Source organism: Anser cygnoides, chromosome 2, assembly GCF_040182565.1.
Source record: "Anser cygnoides isolate HZ-2024a breed goose chromosome 2, Taihu_goose_T2T_genome, whole genome shotgun sequence".
Taxonomy (NCBI): Eukaryota; Metazoa; Chordata; class Aves; order Anseriformes; family Anatidae; genus Anser; species Anser cygnoides.
Window position 1 is genome coordinate 86,009,387 of NC_089874.1, and position 18,806 is coordinate 86,028,192.

Sequence of the window (18,806 nt, forward strand, 5' to 3'; positions counted from 1 at the left end):
CAGAATAAGATGATCTTTACGGTCCCTTCCAAACCAAACCATTCTATGATTATATGAAACATACTCTACAGATCTCTTTTATATGCTTGTATCGTCTTATGAAATTTAAAGTTGGCATCATGCTATTTATTGTTCAGTTTAACATCACCTCATGTAAAGTCATCTTTTTCTGGATTTGTAGGTACAGTGTTTTCTTCCATGGATCATTGAGCTCCATCTGCTATTAAGCTGTCAATGCCACGTATGTTACTATTTTGATTAAAAAGGATTTTCTAATATGACTGCATTTATAACATGCATTTATAATACGCATTTATAATATGCATACATTTTCCATTAATGTAGACTGTCTTTACTGATGAGGGCTCAGGTATGCAGGACTAATCTTGCCAAATTGGTCAGTCAGAAACTACAACATGGAAATTTGTGTTGAGGCTCTTGAGGTTCCCACTGAGGCTTTTTAATTATTCAAATTTGGTTTAAAAAAAAATTAAACCTGTGGCTTGTCTTAATTTTATTCATGTTTTAGACTGTTCAGATCAAATACAAATTGAGTAAGAAACATACATTACAGCAAAGACCTTCTTATCTGAAACTTGGAATTCTCTGAAAAGAGTGAAAAAGTTTTACTGTAAAAGAGAACTAGGCTCATCATAGTATATCTGAATACAGTGGTAGGCCTGTGGTTTCCAAGATGTACTTAAAGGAGTAAAGTGGTCATTTTTTGTAGAATTTTAGCATGTAAATTGGATGTCTGTGTGAAATAAGTGCCTGAGGTGACGTGGAAATTAAACTGATATTCACATTTAAAAAAAAAAAAAAAAGGTACAGCATTGCAGAAACTTCCAGGCTGGAGTGTAGCTGCACTACATAGAGGCCTAGTTCCCTAGGTCTCCAACCTTAGATGTTAATCACACTGGGGGAGCCTGGTGTGCTGACTCTAAGAGGAAATGTATGGACTGTGGAGAAGAGTGGAGACACTGCAGCTAGGCTCTGTGATAAGATGGGAACTTGATTGTTCTTGTGCACACCAGAACTGATAAGCTGAACATTTACTACCCTGAGCCAATGGCCTGTCATGTTTTTGACAAAATGATGTACTTTGGTGAACTTTTCTCATTACAATATCATTATAATAGTAAAACACACCTCCATCCCAAAAGCTACTCACGTCCAAAGTGTGACCACCCCTCATGAGCATGAGCTGTGAATTTCTTTGAACCTATACCTCTAAACAAAAGCAAGACAAATTTGCACCAATCATAACCAGGATATGCATGACTACAGTCACTCAGGCTCCACATAAAAGATAGAAAATAATATAATTTGGCTTAAGAGAGAGAGGATGTTAGGGAAGATACCATTGCGAAGGATACTTACTGACTTCTGGGATCAGTTGACAGGCTGGACCTCTCTTCCTCCGGCTCATTGGGACACCTTTGTTTAAGATTTGAACACTTGGTTATACCAAGTGCCTCCCAGGGAAACTTAGAAATCTCTATAGAGTCACTTTATACTTTTTAATGTGTTTATAGCCAGGCTGTGTTACTCACACTTTTGGTATTTGTATGTGTTTGCAGACAGTGAATTTATGACCAGCTATCTAAAGAACCTGTGTACCTGTTGTACTACTCGTTAAATCTAGCTATGACAATTCTCACTGAACGCGACCAAAATCTTTAAGTGTGGCTGTGGTAGTTCATGGAACACATGAACAGCTAATTGGGTATCACTCCCAATTAATCTAACCTTTAACTCAACAGTCTAAATCACTGAAGTACTTTTAAAATGAAAGTATTTCAAATAATTACCATAGGCATAAGGTATTGTATTTCTTTGTAACTGTGATCTTGAAGGTGCATTTATGAAGTCCCATGATAAATTAAAACATTGTCCTGGTTCCAGTTAGGACAGAGTTAATTTTCCCTCATAGTAGCTGGTAGGGTGCTATGTTTTGGATTAGGATGAGAAGAGCGCTGATAACATGCTGATGTTTTAATTGTTGCAGAGCAGTGTTTACACCAGGCCAAGGACTTTTCGGCTTCTCACTCTGTCCTGCCAGCGAGCAGGCTGGGGGTGCAGCAGGAGCTGGGAGGGGACAGACCCAGGACAGCTGACCCAAACTGGCCAAAGGGGTATTCCATACCATCTGACGTCATGCTAAACAATATATAGGGGTGGCTGGCCGGGGTGGGGCGCCGGCTGCTCGGGGATAGGTTGGGCATCGGTCAGCGGGTGGTGAGCAATTGCATTGTGCATCACTTGTTTTCTTACACATTATTATTATTAATACTATTATCATTATCACTATTATTATTATTATTATTGTTATTATTATATTCCTGTCTTAATAAACTGTCTTTATCTCAACTCACCGGCTTCACTTTCCCGTTTCTCTCCCCTATCCCAGAGAGGGAGGGGGGAGGGTGAGCGAACGGCTGTGTGGTGTTTAGCTGCCAGCCGGGTTAAACCACAACAAACATTTAATACAGAAGGCCCACAAGGAGTGAAAGAAAGTGTTATGGAGAAATCATCTGTAGGCTTTGAAACTGTGTTTTTTTTTTTTTTTGTTTTTTTTTTCTGATTGCACCGTGTCTCCCACTGCATCATACTTAGTTAAAACAACAAGAAAAAGATCAGAAAGGTAATACAGATGAGATAGTGCTCGCTTAGAGATTCAGGGATTTTTCAGTCCAGTTAATGTTAGGGTCTCTCAAAAAAGCAAGAAGCAAACAGTGCAGTGCTGTCATAGCAAAACAAGATGTTACTAGATTGTAATAAAGAACTGAATTTTGCTGGAAAAAAAAAAAAAAAAAAGAGAGAAAAAGGTTTTGCAGTGCATTAGGCATGAGGATATAAACTTTTAAATTATACAGCTGTCCTGGTCTTCTATCCTGTTTCTAAGGGGGATGAAAATATGACTATCAGCTAAAAAATGAATGTTATTAAAGCTACATATTGTCTTTTGTATCACTTATTTACAGGATTTTTTGTTGTTGTTGTACTCAGAAACTTGCTATTCATTAACTATATTTTCAGGCAACATTGCTTTAAGAGATGACTGAGAACTCTGTGCAATCCTACTCAGTTTCTGCTATTGTCCTCTAAGCTCTCATCTAATGTCATCAAACAATCTCCTTCCTCCTGCAAAAGGAGTGTCCTCTGAGGCTGTTGGGGAACATTAGAGGGGATCAGATATTTTCTCCTATCTCAGAATGATAATTCTGTTGGACTGGACAGGAGTTCCTTCTAGCACAGACTCCTAGTATCCAGGGATCTTGCTCTAAAAGCTGTTTCTCTAAGACATTACATGTTTGGGAGGAAACTCAAGTGATGTTCATGCTGAAATTGGGTAAAACACAAATGCAAAGTTACAATATCTAACAATATTTCTCAACATATTTTAGTGTAATAAGCTGTAACACTGAGCATGTCAGCTTCTGTATATCCCACCTTGTTCTCAGTGTTAACAGTTTATGTTTCAGTTATGTCCTACATTCCTGAAAAGTGTTGAGCTAATAGATAACACACTGCCCTAAGCAATCACCAAATCTGTTGCTTTTAAGCTTACTTCTGCCCTTTAATCTTCATACCCAAATATTTAAATTAAGGTTCTGTGTTTTTGTTTGTTTGTTTGTTTATAGCAGTGGGAGGGAGGGAGGAATTACTTGGTCGAAACTTTTGTCAGTGTATCCTACATTTTATTTGTTGTTAAAATCTGCCTGCTAGAATTCACCATCATTTCATTACTAAATATTCATTTTCTGTCACTGAAATACTACTAGTGTGTTAATTTCTTGCTTTACTATAGGCGATATTAATTTATCTGATTGTTATTTATAAGAGAAAAAGTAGATTTTTTTCCATCATAGGAAAATAGATGTAGTAATATATTATGTGTTGCAATGTTCAGGGTAATGTCAACTTTTTTTGATTTTTTTTTTTTTGAACTTTTGAGGTCAAACAATATTCGTCCGTTCTGTATACTATGAGATAATAAATAAGTAAATGAATAAATAAAATCTTCAATATCCTTGAGAAAAAGTATTTCACTGGACACAGGACTTTGGAAACTGCTCTTCTTACCACACATTGATTTTAAAGGTAGTGCATGGAGTAAAATAATTTAGTAAGATTACCTAATGTCTTCTGATCCAGTACACAGAAGGTACCAAATTAAAATTGCAAACTAAAAGGTTCAAAAGAAACAAAACATTGCACCCTAAAACAGGGTATTTAAACAGGAGAGTTGTGTCAGTGGGATGTTGCAGATACTGAAGTCAGCTGGACAGAATGATGAAGAGGAATACATCAGAACTGAATATAAAAACATCACCTTTGACTGATCAGTCACGAGCATTCTTAAATTCTTACTCTGCTTTCAAATAATTACTTCCATTAATATACATGTGCATTTTTTTAAAACTATTTTTTCTGTCTCAGACTTTTGGTGTGAGAGAGTGATTTCTAATAGCTGCCTTCCTGCTAACAGGGAATGCTGTGGGAGCTATGCATTAATTCCCATCTCACTGTTTTGGAGAGTGTCTGAGAATTTCAAAGAATCTGCAGTTGCAGTGACAATGGAAGTGTTACTAAAGCTGTGAGACACGCCTTTAAGATATTTTTAATCTTAACAGGAATTGCTCTACAATAGTTCTGAGTGTCAGCTCCTTAAGCTATTTCAATCACATATCAGACACAGCTAGATCATGAAGACAGCATACCAAGGTTACTAAGTTCCTCTCTCTAAAGTCTAATTCAAGGTTTTTAGCAGAGCTGTATTAAAAAAGAGGCTACACAGAAACTTCTGACTTTGTCAGCATGGGAGGAATGAGAAATCTGCAACATTTTCAGTATTTCCAATAAGAAGACACAATTCCAGTTCTCAGGATATTCTAGCAAGCATCTGTCAGGGTTTGAGAATACCAGTTGTCACAGAACAGTGAGGCATATGGTTCATAAGACAGTGTGTTGATGTGCTGTGAAGAGCATCCTCTTGAGCACAGGAAGTAATGTCTCCCACCCTCACTCAATGCTGTTGTTAATTGCAGTCATGGCTGGGAAGGAAGTGCACTGGCAGATGACCTCTGCTTAGGTGTTTTGTCTGAAGCTCACTGCAGTACCTTGGGACAATGTGTAAATGACAAAGGGTGGAACAATCTTGTAATAAAACCAAAGAAAAAACATGTTCTAACATAACAGATTGTGTTTGTATTGGTGATAGAAACAATGCAAATTTCACTTGATAACGATTTCGTTATACTGAGAACAAAGTTACGAGCTTTAGACATCAGTATAAAACACTGAAAAGAGAAAAGGACACAAGCAAAGGAAATTTTTAGAAAAAGTCAAACTTTGCTGTTATGGTGTCACTTAGTCTGTTGCTATAGCAAAGCTTAGCCAGTAATATGGATATCTAACATCCTTCTAAATGAGTATTAAGCTAACAAATACTAAATCTCTGATCTAAGCATGCTGTCTTTTAAGAGCTGCAAGCATTCTTTATATGTGTGTTAAACACATCTTTTCCCTTCAGGCAGTCCAACATTATCAGACATTTATAGAACAGCGAAAACAAAAAAACAAACAAACAAACAAAAAAATTTCTACCTAGAGTATTTTCCAAGGTGTGTCACAAACTGATATGGTAACATCTGCTCTAAAACTGTTAGAGGTTTTCTTGGTTCTTTCATCTAGGGGTACCAGTTACTAACTTTTAAAGTTGTTCAGAGCATAACAATGTCCAGTATTGTAATTAAATATATTAACAGAAAGCTTTGATTTTATAATAAACCACAGATATGGGAAAACGCAACTTAAAAGTAGGCATAGACACATCTTTTTTCACTGTCCACCCTCCAGAGAAACTGTGCAAATTAACAATAGGATTTATTCTATTGCTGGTTTTGGAAATTACTCCAGTTAGAAGATGCTGACTAAGCGTGATAGTGATATATGTATATCTACCTTAAAACAGAAAAGGAAAAGCAAAATATCCTTTGGGTTTCTCCTTTCAAGAAACCGTTGGTTGGATTTATTTATTTATTTATTATTTTTTCTTATAACCTTAGGTCACTTGAAATAACTTGGATTATTCACCCATATCAGAATTTATAATATCTACTGTTTTATCTCTAACTAATCAGAATAAAAATAGGTCCTTTATACACCCTATTGAGTGAGCAAATTAGAAAATTGAACTGATCTTGCTTTAAACACACATAAATCAAGCTTACTTATTCTTGCATCTGCCTGAGATTATCAGATCTATAAAAGCAATATCTGACCTGTCCAGTACAATATTCCACATTAAGAGAGAAAAAGGCAACAAAGCAGTTTGTGGTACTCAACAACACAAAAATATATATATAATAATAATAATAATGAATTTAGAAAATGGTGAGCTGCCAAGAATTTGTTACTCCATAGATAGCTCTGCTGTTTACCTTGTTTGGAGAAACTCTTCCAATAAAATGTTCAACTGTCTATATTTCTGTTGCACTGCCCTCTGTATACCACCTTAGCACAGGTGGATTCCAAATATTTGGCTAATAGATAGAGAAGGATTTAACTACCTGTGACTCTACTTTCCTGGTGGGGCTCTTAATGGTTTCTGCAGCAGAAGGAAGGAATGCCTACCAGAGGCCTCTCAGCTTCCCTTAACAGATACTTGCTCTAGGGAGTCAATTCCTCATTCTTCTGCTTCTATTATTAGTTTCCAATTTCCTGCTGGTCATTCTCTTGACAGCAGATATAAATTGCTTGTTTTCTAGACATGGACTTATTTCTTTTTCCTTTTGTAGCTTGACAGAGACATATAGCTTTTCCTTAGTTTCCTTAGCTTGTCTTGTTCTGTAATCTCTTCTGTGGTCTTGCATCTCCAGTACTGGTTGCTGCCCGATGTCTTATATCAGGTACTGTCAAAGTTACATACTCGATGGTCTGAATCATTATTTCAGGTCACAAATTAGTCAAAGGATTCTGCCTGACTAGGTAGTGTCTATTAAGCATGTATTTTATAAAAAAAACTTCATATGTCTGTTGAGGGTGTTATACTCTTTAACCTTACTAGCTACAATTTCAGAACTCTCTCACACTGACAAACCTAGTAGCATTTTTAGTTTTATTTAATTTAAAGTTACTATATGCTGAGATTCTCTTTCTCAAGGAGTTCTTTCTCTCCTATATAGGTGTCAGAGACCTGTTTGAATACTTAGAAGACTCTACTGCAACGTAGTTATTCCAGCTCCTCAGGACTCCTATTTCTTACCTCTGTCTCTCTGAGTTAAGGTAAGAACATTATTGCTTTTTCTGCCACCTCTCTCACTTGGAATACTAGTGAGTAGTATTTGGGTTCTCAAATAAAGAGCTTAACTGTATTCATAGTAAAAAACAAATGCTGGACTTCTTCTAAAACCTAAACTCTCATTGCTGACACACTGCTCCTAAGGGCTCAATGGATTTGTGTCCAGCAATCTTATGTGCACTATAAGGGAATATATATAATCTCCCCATTATTTTAGTAGTATACAATTTATGGCCATTGGTGCCCTCTTAAGACCTGGCCTTCACAATCAGTGGGAAGCTGGCTGAAAAATAGTTTCTTTATGCATAAACACCAAGTCAAAAAATAATGTTTGCTGCACTGAAGCAAGGCTTTTATTTGTGCTACATGTAACCTGACTGTGCCTAAATCTTCCAGAAATCTGAAGACAGATGGATGTCTGTAGCTGTGCCCCCAACTATGACAGCACATAGCCTACCCAGTGGAAGGTGGTTAAGACAAAGTTTGATTTTTTCTTTTTCCCATGGTAAATAGATCAGTACAATATAGTGCATAAATGCTGAACTGAAAAACACATTAATAATCTCATTTTATATGTCATGGAAAACAGTGTTGCTTGCATTTTGTACAGTTATTTAGCAGCAGAAGCATTCGATAATTTCTGTCTTCTCATAGCAGTCTGAAGCTCAGTTGTTTTGGAAACTGATCTAGTATGACCCCCATTCTGTGTATTTTCTGTTTCTCTGTGTTCATATCTTGGGCTTGTCTCAAGTGAGTTTAGGGTGCCTTTACAGTGAGTCTTACATCTCCTTGACAGAGTGGATTTGCTTTATGAGCACTTAAAAATATTTTGCTGCCCCTTTTTCACAGTTTGGTTGTTTTGTAGGACTGCTTATGCAGAGATGCTGCTTCTGTCAGATGAAATATACAATCACATTACCTCATCTAACAGAAACAGTAAGCATCACGGATTTCCTGAGAAGAAACATCAATATGCAGCATGTAAAGTTTCACATTTCCCAACACTACTAATTACATTATCACCTTAACATTGGCTTCTAATAATAGCTATTACTATGATGTGTTACTGCTGTTTATCTTCTTTAGAGAGAATTCATCTGACAGACTGCACAGCTCTTTTATCTCAGTCATTGCCTTGAACTGATTCAGAGCCTATTCCAGATGAACCAGTGCCAATAATCCAACCTACTTCAACTGTGGGAAGGTTAGAACCTCACTGAAAGAAAAAAATGTCTTCCTTGGTAAGGTTCCAAATGTCAGTTATTATATGTATATAGTACAATAGCAGTTGATATTCTTGTTTTTAAAGTGTTCATGGTTTTATTTATTTAATATTGAGTTCAAAATTAGATATGACATGTGACCTGACTAAAGAGATAGGTAGGGCAACTGTCAGGAAAAGTGATAGTTACTGCACCAAAAAGATTCTATGTTGTAGTTACTCTTAGTCATCTATTCGGATCCTTTTTCAAATTGTAGCTAATATATATCTTGTTTGCTTCTGAGAAGGAAAGGATACCTAAAGAGGAGGCAGCAATATATAGTAGATGAAAAACAGAAACCATTCTGTGGATGAATATGAAAGAAAGCAAATTCATTCTCCTCACAAAGGTACGTTATATATATGGATATGCAAAACATAGAAAGTATCAGAAGAAAAGACGCTGGATTTGGGAAATGACCAAGGAAGAAGCATACCCAGCAAGTGTACCACAATGTTCCTGGGAGTCTTTGAAGAGACTGAAAGTCCATGAACTATATACAAACAGTGATTCATAGCAAGTGACATGGGTGTTTAACAAACAGCCTGAACAGCCTATGTGGAAAAGTCTGTGTGAGATCCCAAAATATTATCAAGTAGGAATAAATAGAAAATGATAGGTGATGAACGCATTGAGGAAGGACATCAACTAAGACCAACCTGTGCAGTAACATTTGCAAAAATGTCAGTTTCAATGTTAAATTACCTGGAAAAGCAAAGAACTAAATCTGTAGCAAATAACTTTATCTGCGTATAGCCAGAAACAACTGCAAATTTATGAGGAGAAGACACTGGATATATCAAGGGCAGAGGTGTGGGGGGTGGGGCAGGGATTTCACTGGAATCTGACCTAAAGCATCAAAAGTATGGCAGCAATTAAAGTTCTGCATGGGTGGAATGGAGAGAAGGAAAATGTAAATTAAATTTTGGGGTCTTGCTGAAGGAATATGGCAAGCACTACTTAAGTAGAACTGAAGCAGCAGGAAAATCACTGGAGCACAAAACCGTGAAAGCCCAAAGAAGCAATGGATAAGGAGTAAATCATTTAGTGTTTGAAAACACTTCAGTGATCAAAGTGGAAGGAGAGCAGAGAGAACATCTTTGGGTATAGCTAGCCCCAGCTTTTTAATGAACTCTTATTAGTGAACAGACTACTTATTTTCCCTGACATTACAGAGAACAAGAGTGAAGAATATGAACTGAGAGCTTGGATGACAACTGTCAAGTGTACACAAACCAGGACTGTAATAAAGATGCTGAATCCAGTTAGCAGTCAATCATGTTTGGAAAGCCCTTAAACTTTGAAGTTCTGCACTAGATGCAGAACAAAATAATATAGTTTCTCATGCAGCTGTTCACTCACTGTTTCTTTCCTTGAGTACCAACAGAGCTGACACCAAACTGCTGAATGTCTCTGAATGATCACTTCATATCACAGTTTGTTCTTCTTCACTCAATACAGATCTTGTTAAATTACCAGTTGTCTCCTGGTAACCTCTTTGTGTTTAGCAAAAAATAGTTATTATGTTATAATTCATTACCGTTTGCAAAATATGTAATGCTATTATGTACAAATTTACAAAACGTAAAAGTCTGCAGTATGAATGTTTCATAAATCTTCCAAAATAGGTATCTGTCATGATAAAAAGATCATTGTCTTTCAGTGTAACAATAATTCTGAAGCTCAGCTGCCATCAGTTTCTCCTATTTGCCATCACTGCATAATGACAGTTTCACATCCTGCGGTACATCATGTGAATTGTCTTTACAAAATTTATATAGACTGTATTGATTTAGACATGGCCATCTATAAGCATAATGCATAAAAAGATTAGAAATGTAATAACATTTCAGCTGCACTCTTGAAAAGGAGAGACGGAAGCTAACACTTTGCAATACATAAGCCTATTGCCTTAGCAATTCCAGTAGCTTCTCCATACAAAAAGAACTCATCCATTAGTTATGCCATAGATTAAGCTGTATGTCAACTTTGTCTACAGCATGTAATACTGCTCTATCTACAATACATATAGATACGTATGTATCTTATAATACTTACTACAAATATTTAGGCTACAGAAAGATTTCTGAGAGGTTATTAGAATTTGTTAGTCTTGTTGGAAAACAAACAAGCTGAAACAATATCTTGAAATCAATTAAATATGAGTGTTATCTTTTTTTCCTACAACCAGTTTGTTAATACTGTAGTTTAAATGTCCTTAACTAATAGTTAAGGGTAGCATAACTCTACAAAAAATACTATGTTTCAAATGAGTGAATCAGTAGGATGGAATATATATGCCCTCTTTTCTACCCAACTTTCAGCAAAGTTATAAATTAAATACAGATGGAGGGACTAACATTTAGGGTAAACAAGGTTCAATTTATCAAAACAGCCAATAGGATCATCATATTTAAGATTATCAACCCATTTGGGAAATAAGCAGGAGTTTCTTTGTTTAAGTGTTTTTGTTTTTAGAATCTTGTCTTTTTTTTTTCTTTCATCTTTTTTTTTTTTCTTTTTCTAGAACTAAATCTTGCAGTCAATGGTTTTTGGTTTAGAAAGAAATAAAAGATGTTAGACACACTTGGAGTTTTATAATAAGATAATTTTAGGTGCATAAACAAAATGATGAAGGTAAAACCCTTGAAATAATTTATTTTAAAAAATTGCACCATTACAATAAAAATTTCTTGTGGAGGAGGAGGGATTTAGATGATGGGTTTTCATAGGACTGGAAAGGAAGAGTTATGTCATTTGACCTGGCAGAACATGAAGCTGCTTAAATTACCAAAAGAGATAAACCGAGTATTTGAAGATTTTTATATGACCCTTAGTACTTATTTCTATGTAAATGTTCTTTGTAATGAGTATTTTCTTTTATTCAAGTTTACTCTATTCCAGCCATAGACCATAGTCTACTGTATTCCAACCATTTGCATGAAGACTACCTAAATTTTCTAAGGCTTGCAGTTAGAGCTCTAAAGATTCAGTATTGTTCCAGGTAGTATAATAAGGGTAGAAATAGATTCTGGAGATAGTAACTTCAGTTTTCTCTTACACTACATTTTTATTAATTTGTTTATTTTTAATGTATCATAAATCAGTACTGTCTGCTCTAAGGGGAGAGGATACAGGAAGGAGCAAACAGGGCAGAGTGTAAAGGAAACCCTGTTTTAGGAGAGCTCCCATATATTTCATGAAGGCATAGCCAAATGCAGGCTTACAGACTCACATTCTGTCTTGTACTCTCTGTAACTTCTCTTCTTCCTTGGTTATTAGCAAGTTTGAAACGTGGGATGGAGGAGCAGCTTCCTGCAGAATAGGTCAGGGGTATGTCAAAGACTCTTTTATTGCTAAGAAGTTGCAGGATGTGATTTCTGTGGAACAATTGCTGGAGGTGACTTACTGAGACTAAAAGTATGTCCACACCATAAAAGAAGGTATGGTGTTGAGGAAATTTCCAGGGTGAGATGCAGCAGATATGCATGGAATCTGTTCCACAATGGTCCCCTTGGCAACATAACCTGCAACCTTAGATATTGGCAACACCAGGGGAGCTTTGGTGTGCTGACTAAGAGAAATAACTGAGAGGGTGAAGCAGGATAGAGACACCATGGCCAGGCTCTGTGAAATCACTGCAGGGAATGGGAATGTGATGATACTGTGGAACTGACAAACTGCGTAGCCAGTCCTGAAGTGAACTGATAAACTGCATAGCTAACCCTGAGACAGCAGTTTTCCACTTTTTTGTCAAAATTATGTCCTCTGGGTGAACTTTTCTCCTTATAATCTCATTATAATGCCAAAACACACATCCATTCCAGACTACCTACCTTCAAGGTGCAACCACCCCTCACTGAGCATGTGCTCTGAATTTCTCTAAGCCTATACCTTTAAGTCAAAGGGAGAAAATTTTATACCAATAATAACAAAGGTATATATGACTAGAGTTACTCAATTGCCACCTAAAAGTAAGAAACTAGTATTAAAATGGCCCAAGAGAGGAAAAATGTTAGGGAATATATCATTGCAGACATGTCAGGAAGACATTGCTGACTTTTGGGATCAGTCAACGAGATGAACCTCTCTTAATTCCGCTATGGACACCTATTGGGTGAGATTTGAACCTTTGGTTATAATAAGTGCTTCCCAGGGAAACCTAACAATCTCTATAGAGTTTTTTCAATTCAAAAGTTAACTTATTTGCAGTTGGTTGTGTTAGTCATATTCTTGGTATTTGCTCTTGGTGTGTGCTTTGCAGACAGTGTATTTATCACCAGCAATCCAAAAGAATCTGTACTCCTGTTGCTTCAATAAACTGCACCAGTTATTAATATACGAGACTGAGGTGCATTGCACTATTCATGCATCCGTGATTGTGGTAATTCAAGATATTGAGTGCAACCAGACTTACACTGATGAATTGGGCATCACTCATTATCTGAGCCCAGCCACACCAGCTTATCTGATATCTGAGGACAAACTGGAACTCATGGAGGTTTAGCACCTGCCAAACTTCTTTACCCTTTAATACAACAATTGCCTGTGTTGAAAAGCCTGATCAGATTCAGCCCATTTCATCTCTGAAGTGGTGAAGTGCTTGAAAGTACCCTTATGTTTCTTACCCTAAATGTACAGTTTACAATCTGTGTGACCAAATGGCATATCACTGAGTAGTAATGATATACTTGTTGAGCCATAGTCAATGCAACTACCACTAAACTGCACAACAGCAACTGAAATCTGTATATAGGATATACTCTGTTCACAAGTCGTACTACATCATTGCAACAGAACTCTCTTGGCTAATGGTCACCTCAGTGAAATGACTGGGAAGATCTCACAATAACTCCCATTTGACAAATGTCTTAACCACAAAATGCAATAAAAATTGTCACTTACTTCTGAGCTGCCTATTTTTGGAGACTAGTGGCCTTGTCACATCAAGGTTAAATTACATAGATAAGAAGCAATATAATTAATGGTGACTAACAGGCATCCACTATAATTATCATACCACTTGTGGTCCCACAGTTTCTGATTATAGCAGTGCAGTGTTTTTTTCATAGCATTAAAATTAAATTGTATTGTGTATAAACTTATGTCAAATGCATCAGTGTTGTCTGATATATGGGGATACTTCTCAGAGTATTCTCTCCCATTTACTCTAGATATTAATTTTAAATTTGTTAAATGTCTGAGAAACCACTTGAAAAACTGATGTAAAAAAAAGAGGAAAAAATGAAAGTAAAGTAAAACATTCACCATAAATTCCAGTGAAAGATAGTTTTGCAAGCTGTCTTGAAATTAGTGTAGGACTTAACAGTTGTGAATAATCTGGATTTTCATTTATATGATATAATTTCATAGGATTTTAAGTTTCTTGTTGATGAACCTGAATGATTTCAATCTTTGTATTTGTTTATGTAAATACACTTAGAAACACTGAAGTCATAAAGTTGCTGCTTCTCTAGTAGCCATATATTATTGCTAGCTATCAGTCTCTGGAGATTGATAATGTATGTCGCCTTATGCCTAAGATTGTTACATGTTCATGATAGGAACAAATACACATCTAACATATGGTATGCATATCAATGCAATTTTTTAGTTGTAAAGACAAGGCAAACTGTGGCAGTTTTAAAAGCAAAAGTGAGCTTTATATTTTTCAATAGCTCGGTATTGCATACTTTGAATCTACCTTGTACATCATCAATATGACTAACAAACCAAAATCACTAGAAATTATTCTGTTTCTGATAAAACCGTTAAATAATTCTCGGCCTAACAAAAGGCCCTACACAGTTTCAGGTGATGTGACTCCACCAACATAATACACATGTATCTAACAGAAATAGATATTCCAGTTAAGGTTAAGGTAGAATACATTTTAAGTAACTGCAGATGCTCTTTGCTCTTTCTTTTAAGATGCTGTTTGATCTTTCTTTTTAACAGATAGCTATTAAAAAAACAAACAAACAAACACACTTCTTTTCACTTAAACAGTCTTTTATACATGGACTCACAATTTGAAAAATAAGTATTTAGGCCTGCAAGTACTCCTGTAATTTGTATACATTTGGAAAAAGAGGGCTTTATTTATGGTTACTCACAATTCAGTAAATTTCTATCACAGTTTCAGTAAATTTAAAGAGATTTTGGAGAAATTTTTGAATATGAACTATGAACTGAGACAAATGAGAAAAAAAAGTCAACAACAACAAAAAAAGAGAAAAAAACAGAAAACACCACCACCAAGAAGGAAACAGCTCTATGTGGAGCAGAGCTCCTTCACAAAGGGAAGGAAATCACAGAACATCTCTATTAACAATGGGAATACATTGATTGTGATATAAAATTCAAACGTACAATTAGGAAAACAGTCAGCTTTTTAGACGCAGGTGCAAATGTTGCCTTATTCCTTCCTTCCTTCCTTCTTATTTTTGCTATCCCTTTCTGAAAGAAATTCCAGAGGACAGATTTATGAGAGCAGGAATATGGCAATAAAAATCATTTCTAATATGACTTACTTTTTTTTTTTCCTTTTCCTTTTTCTTTCTCCTTTTTTCTTTCTCCACTTTTTTCTTTTTTTCTTTTTTCTTTCTTTTTTTTCTTTTTTCTTTTTTTCTTTTTTCTTTTTTTTTCTTTTTTCTTTTTTTTTTATTCTTTCTTTTTTCTTTTTTACTTTTTCCTTTTTTTTTTTTTCCCTTAAAAAAAGATCATCCTTCCATTGAGCAATAGTAAACTGCTGGATCTTAACAGGACAGCTTCCTCATGAGAAAAATTTCTCTTTTAAAGTATCAGATTATTTTCTTTCACTTGCAATTGTTCTGAGAGTGTTAGTCAAGCAAATAAAAATTAATTCCCTCCTTCTTTTTTTTCCTTACTTAAACATTGGTGCAGATGTCCCCAAATGAAGAAACAAAGTTAAATATGCAGTTAAATATAGTTAATGGTCAGTCACAAGTCATGTTCCTCAGGGATCAGTACTGGGGCCAGTTTTATTTAACGTTTTTATCAGTTATCTTGATGAGGGAACTGAGTGCACCCTAAGATTTCAGAAAACACTAGGTTGGGCTGGAATATTGATCTGCTTGAGGGTAGGAAAGCTCTACAGAAGGATCTGGATAGGTTAGATTGTTGGCCATGTCCAATTGTATGGCATTCAACAAGGCTAAATGCCAGGTGCTATACATGGGTAACAACAACCCAATGCAGTGATATGGACTTGGGGAAGAGTGGCTGGAAATTTGCCCAGCAGAAAAGGACTTGGGGGTGCTGGTTGACAGCTAGTTGAACATGAACCAGCAGTGTGCCCAGGTGGCCAATATTGTGGTTTAACCTGGCAGGCAATTAAACACAAAACAGCCATTTTTTCATTCTCCCTCTCCCACAGTGATTTGGGAGAGAGAATAAGAAAAAAAAAAGGTAAAAATTGTGGGTTGAGATAAAGACAGTTTAATAGGACACAAAAGGAAGGGATAATAATTAATAATAATAATAATAATAATAATAATAATAATAAAAGATTATACAGAGTGAGTGACAAACAATGTAATTGCTCACAGACTGATGCCTAGCCAGACCATGAGCAGCAGCTGCCTGCCCCATCCCAGCCAACTCCCCCTATTTTTATTGTTCAGCATGACACCATATGTTGTGGAACAACCCTTTGGCCAGTCTCGGTCAGCTGTTCTGGTTTTGTCCCCTCCCAGCTCCTTTTGCACCCCAAGCACCTCAATGGCAGGGTAGCACAAGAAGTTGAAAAGTCCTTGGTGCTGAGTAAGCACTGCTCTGCAACAGCTAAAATACCAGTGTGTTATCAGCCTTGTTCTCATCCTAAATCCAAAACACAGCACCATACCAGCTACTAGGAAGGCAATTAACTCTATCCCAGCTGAAACAAGTACAGCCAGGAAGATCAATGTCATCCTGGCCTGCATCAGAAATTGTGTGGCCAGCAGGACTAGGGAAGTGATTGTCCCCTTGTACACAATACTGGTGAGACTCCATCTTGAATATTGTGTACAGTTTTGGGCCCCTCATTACAAGAAAGATATTGGGTTGCTGGAACATGTTCAGAGAAGAGCAATGAGGCTGGTGAGGGATCTAGAAAACAGCATTTATCGGGAACAGCTGAGGGAACTGGGGTGCTTAATCTGGAGAAAAAGAGGTTGTGGGAAACCTCATTGTTCTCTACTACAACTGGAAAGGAGGAGAGCAGGTTTATTTTAGTTGTCAGGAAGAATAACTTCACAGGAATAGTGGTTAGGCATTGGAACAGGCTGCACAGGGAAGTGGTAGAGTCACCATCCCTAGAGGTATTTAAGAGATTTGTGGATTCACTTAGGGACAAGGTTTAGTGGTGAACTTGGTAGTGTTAGTTGACATTCTTGAAGGTGTTTTCCAGCTTATCAAATTATTCGATTCTATGATGCTATGAAAAGTCGTCTCAGAAAAGGAACCTAGTTAAAGGAGAAAAACAAATGCTTCTGAACATTTTTCTTTTCCTTTTTAAAAACTTTCTTTCTCTCTAGGGAATTCTCAGTCCTTCTGCACTTAAGTTATATATTTCCTAATTATATGAGTCTCCGTGTATAATAAAAATTACCCTAACAAAAGTGATCCACAGTTACATAACTTTTGGTGCTATGTGGAGAAATAAAGTCTTTGGGAAACTGACTATACAGGTTTTAAATAATGCAGTTCAGGAATTTTGTGGGTGGGGGGTTGTTTGTTTTGCTTGTTTGTTAATTTGTTTTGATCCTAAATACTGGAGACATTAAACCACATCTGCATAAGATTCTAAAATGCTTGTAGGCCAAGTCCAGAATAACTGTTGAAACAGACTACTCACAGAGAAAGATGAGCACATGGTCACATGGTATTACAATCTGAAAAAAAATTAAAATCTTCTGCTTCTATTTGAAATTTACTTCAGCAAGTTTATGCATTCTCTTTCATTCAAAAACAATCTTGTAGCTATCTTCACTGTGCAACAAAAGGCTGTTTAACAGAGCAACACAAAAAAATGCAACATGCAACACTGATAAATTCTTATTTATTTTAAGTGATTCGAGTGAATGTGGTAAACCAAATATTCCAAATATATGACAACAAAGAATGAATGCTCTGAAAACCTATACACTTCCAGAACAGTCTTGATATCTTGTAAGAACCAGATAATTAATAATAGATCTTCTTGACACTATTTTGTCTGTTACATTTATGTAGATTCAAGATACAGCTACATTCATTTTTGGAGTTTTCCTAATATTGATTTTCCTTCCAAAGGGCCTGGATATTTATTATTTTTTTAGGTAAAACATACTTTCAAATTTATTCTCTTTTCTATCAAATTGGTTTTTTTTCTTTTTTTTTTTCTGCTCTAGATTTGATGTGTGTTGTTTGCTTTTTTGTTTGTTTGTTTTTAATATATGTATATTTTACTTAAAACATATCTTCATTTTTATTACTAAATGCAATCTGCTAAGTAGTGGAAGAGGATGTTCTTTTTCTGAATCAGAGACTGGATGCAGTCTGTATGCAGTAACTGATTGTATACAAACTTGCAAAATTACTTCTACATACTTAATAGAAGTTCCCATGAGAATAATTAGATGTGATTTGGTCATTTGTATTATCACAGACTTAAAGAATTAGAATGCAAATGTTTTCCTTTGTACAGTTGGAATTTGTATTCTGGAAGTGTGAATTTAGGAATTTGACCAACCATTGCATTTTCTGATCCTTCAGAATGATACACTAACAGACTTCATTTGGTCCATGAAGGATCATGGTCAATCCCTAAAAAGGCAGGCAAAGCCTGAGGATATTCTTGTTTGAAGACTGAGCAGTATATAAGGAGATAAAAGACAAAATGTTGTAACCTTCTCTTTTCCAGACCTGTAGACACTCTTGCCATGAATCTCCAGCCATACAATTCTCTTCCTACCAATAGTCAGACTGACCTTTGGTTGCTCAAAGGCTGTGTTTGTGATGGCACTGTTGGGAATGTAGTGCTTTAGCTAAATAAATGTGTAGACTTTTGAGTTGACTTTTTTTTTTTTTCCTACTTGGTACTTCTACTTCTTTCTACTAAAATACGGTGTGTAGATTAGGGTAAGTCTGAAGAAACTTGAAGAATGACTGGACCTTAATAGAATCTTGACTGAAACACTCCTGATCTCATGAACTTTTTCTTTAAAGTTATTGTTCAGAGGAGTTGTGTGAAT

At 36.0% G+C, this 18,806-nt stretch overlaps 1 long non-coding RNA gene across 2 annotated transcripts in view; it reads left to right on the plus strand.

Annotated features, from left to right (window-relative positions):
* Positions 1–2,199: 2,199 nt before the first annotated feature.
* Positions 2,200–18,806, plus strand: part of LOC106036535 (uncharacterized) — a 34,791-nt gene continuing 18,184 nt past the window's right edge. The window contains exons 1-4 of one of the 2 annotated variants that reach the window (XR_010829525.1): positions 2,200–2,238; positions 7,191–7,290; positions 7,703–7,773; positions 8,393–8,547. This is a non-coding gene — a long non-coding RNA (uncharacterized lncRNA). The remainder of the gene's footprint in view (positions 2,239–7,190; positions 7,291–7,702; positions 7,774–8,392; positions 8,548–18,806) is intronic. The other variant, XR_010829526.1, reaches the window with a different exon arrangement.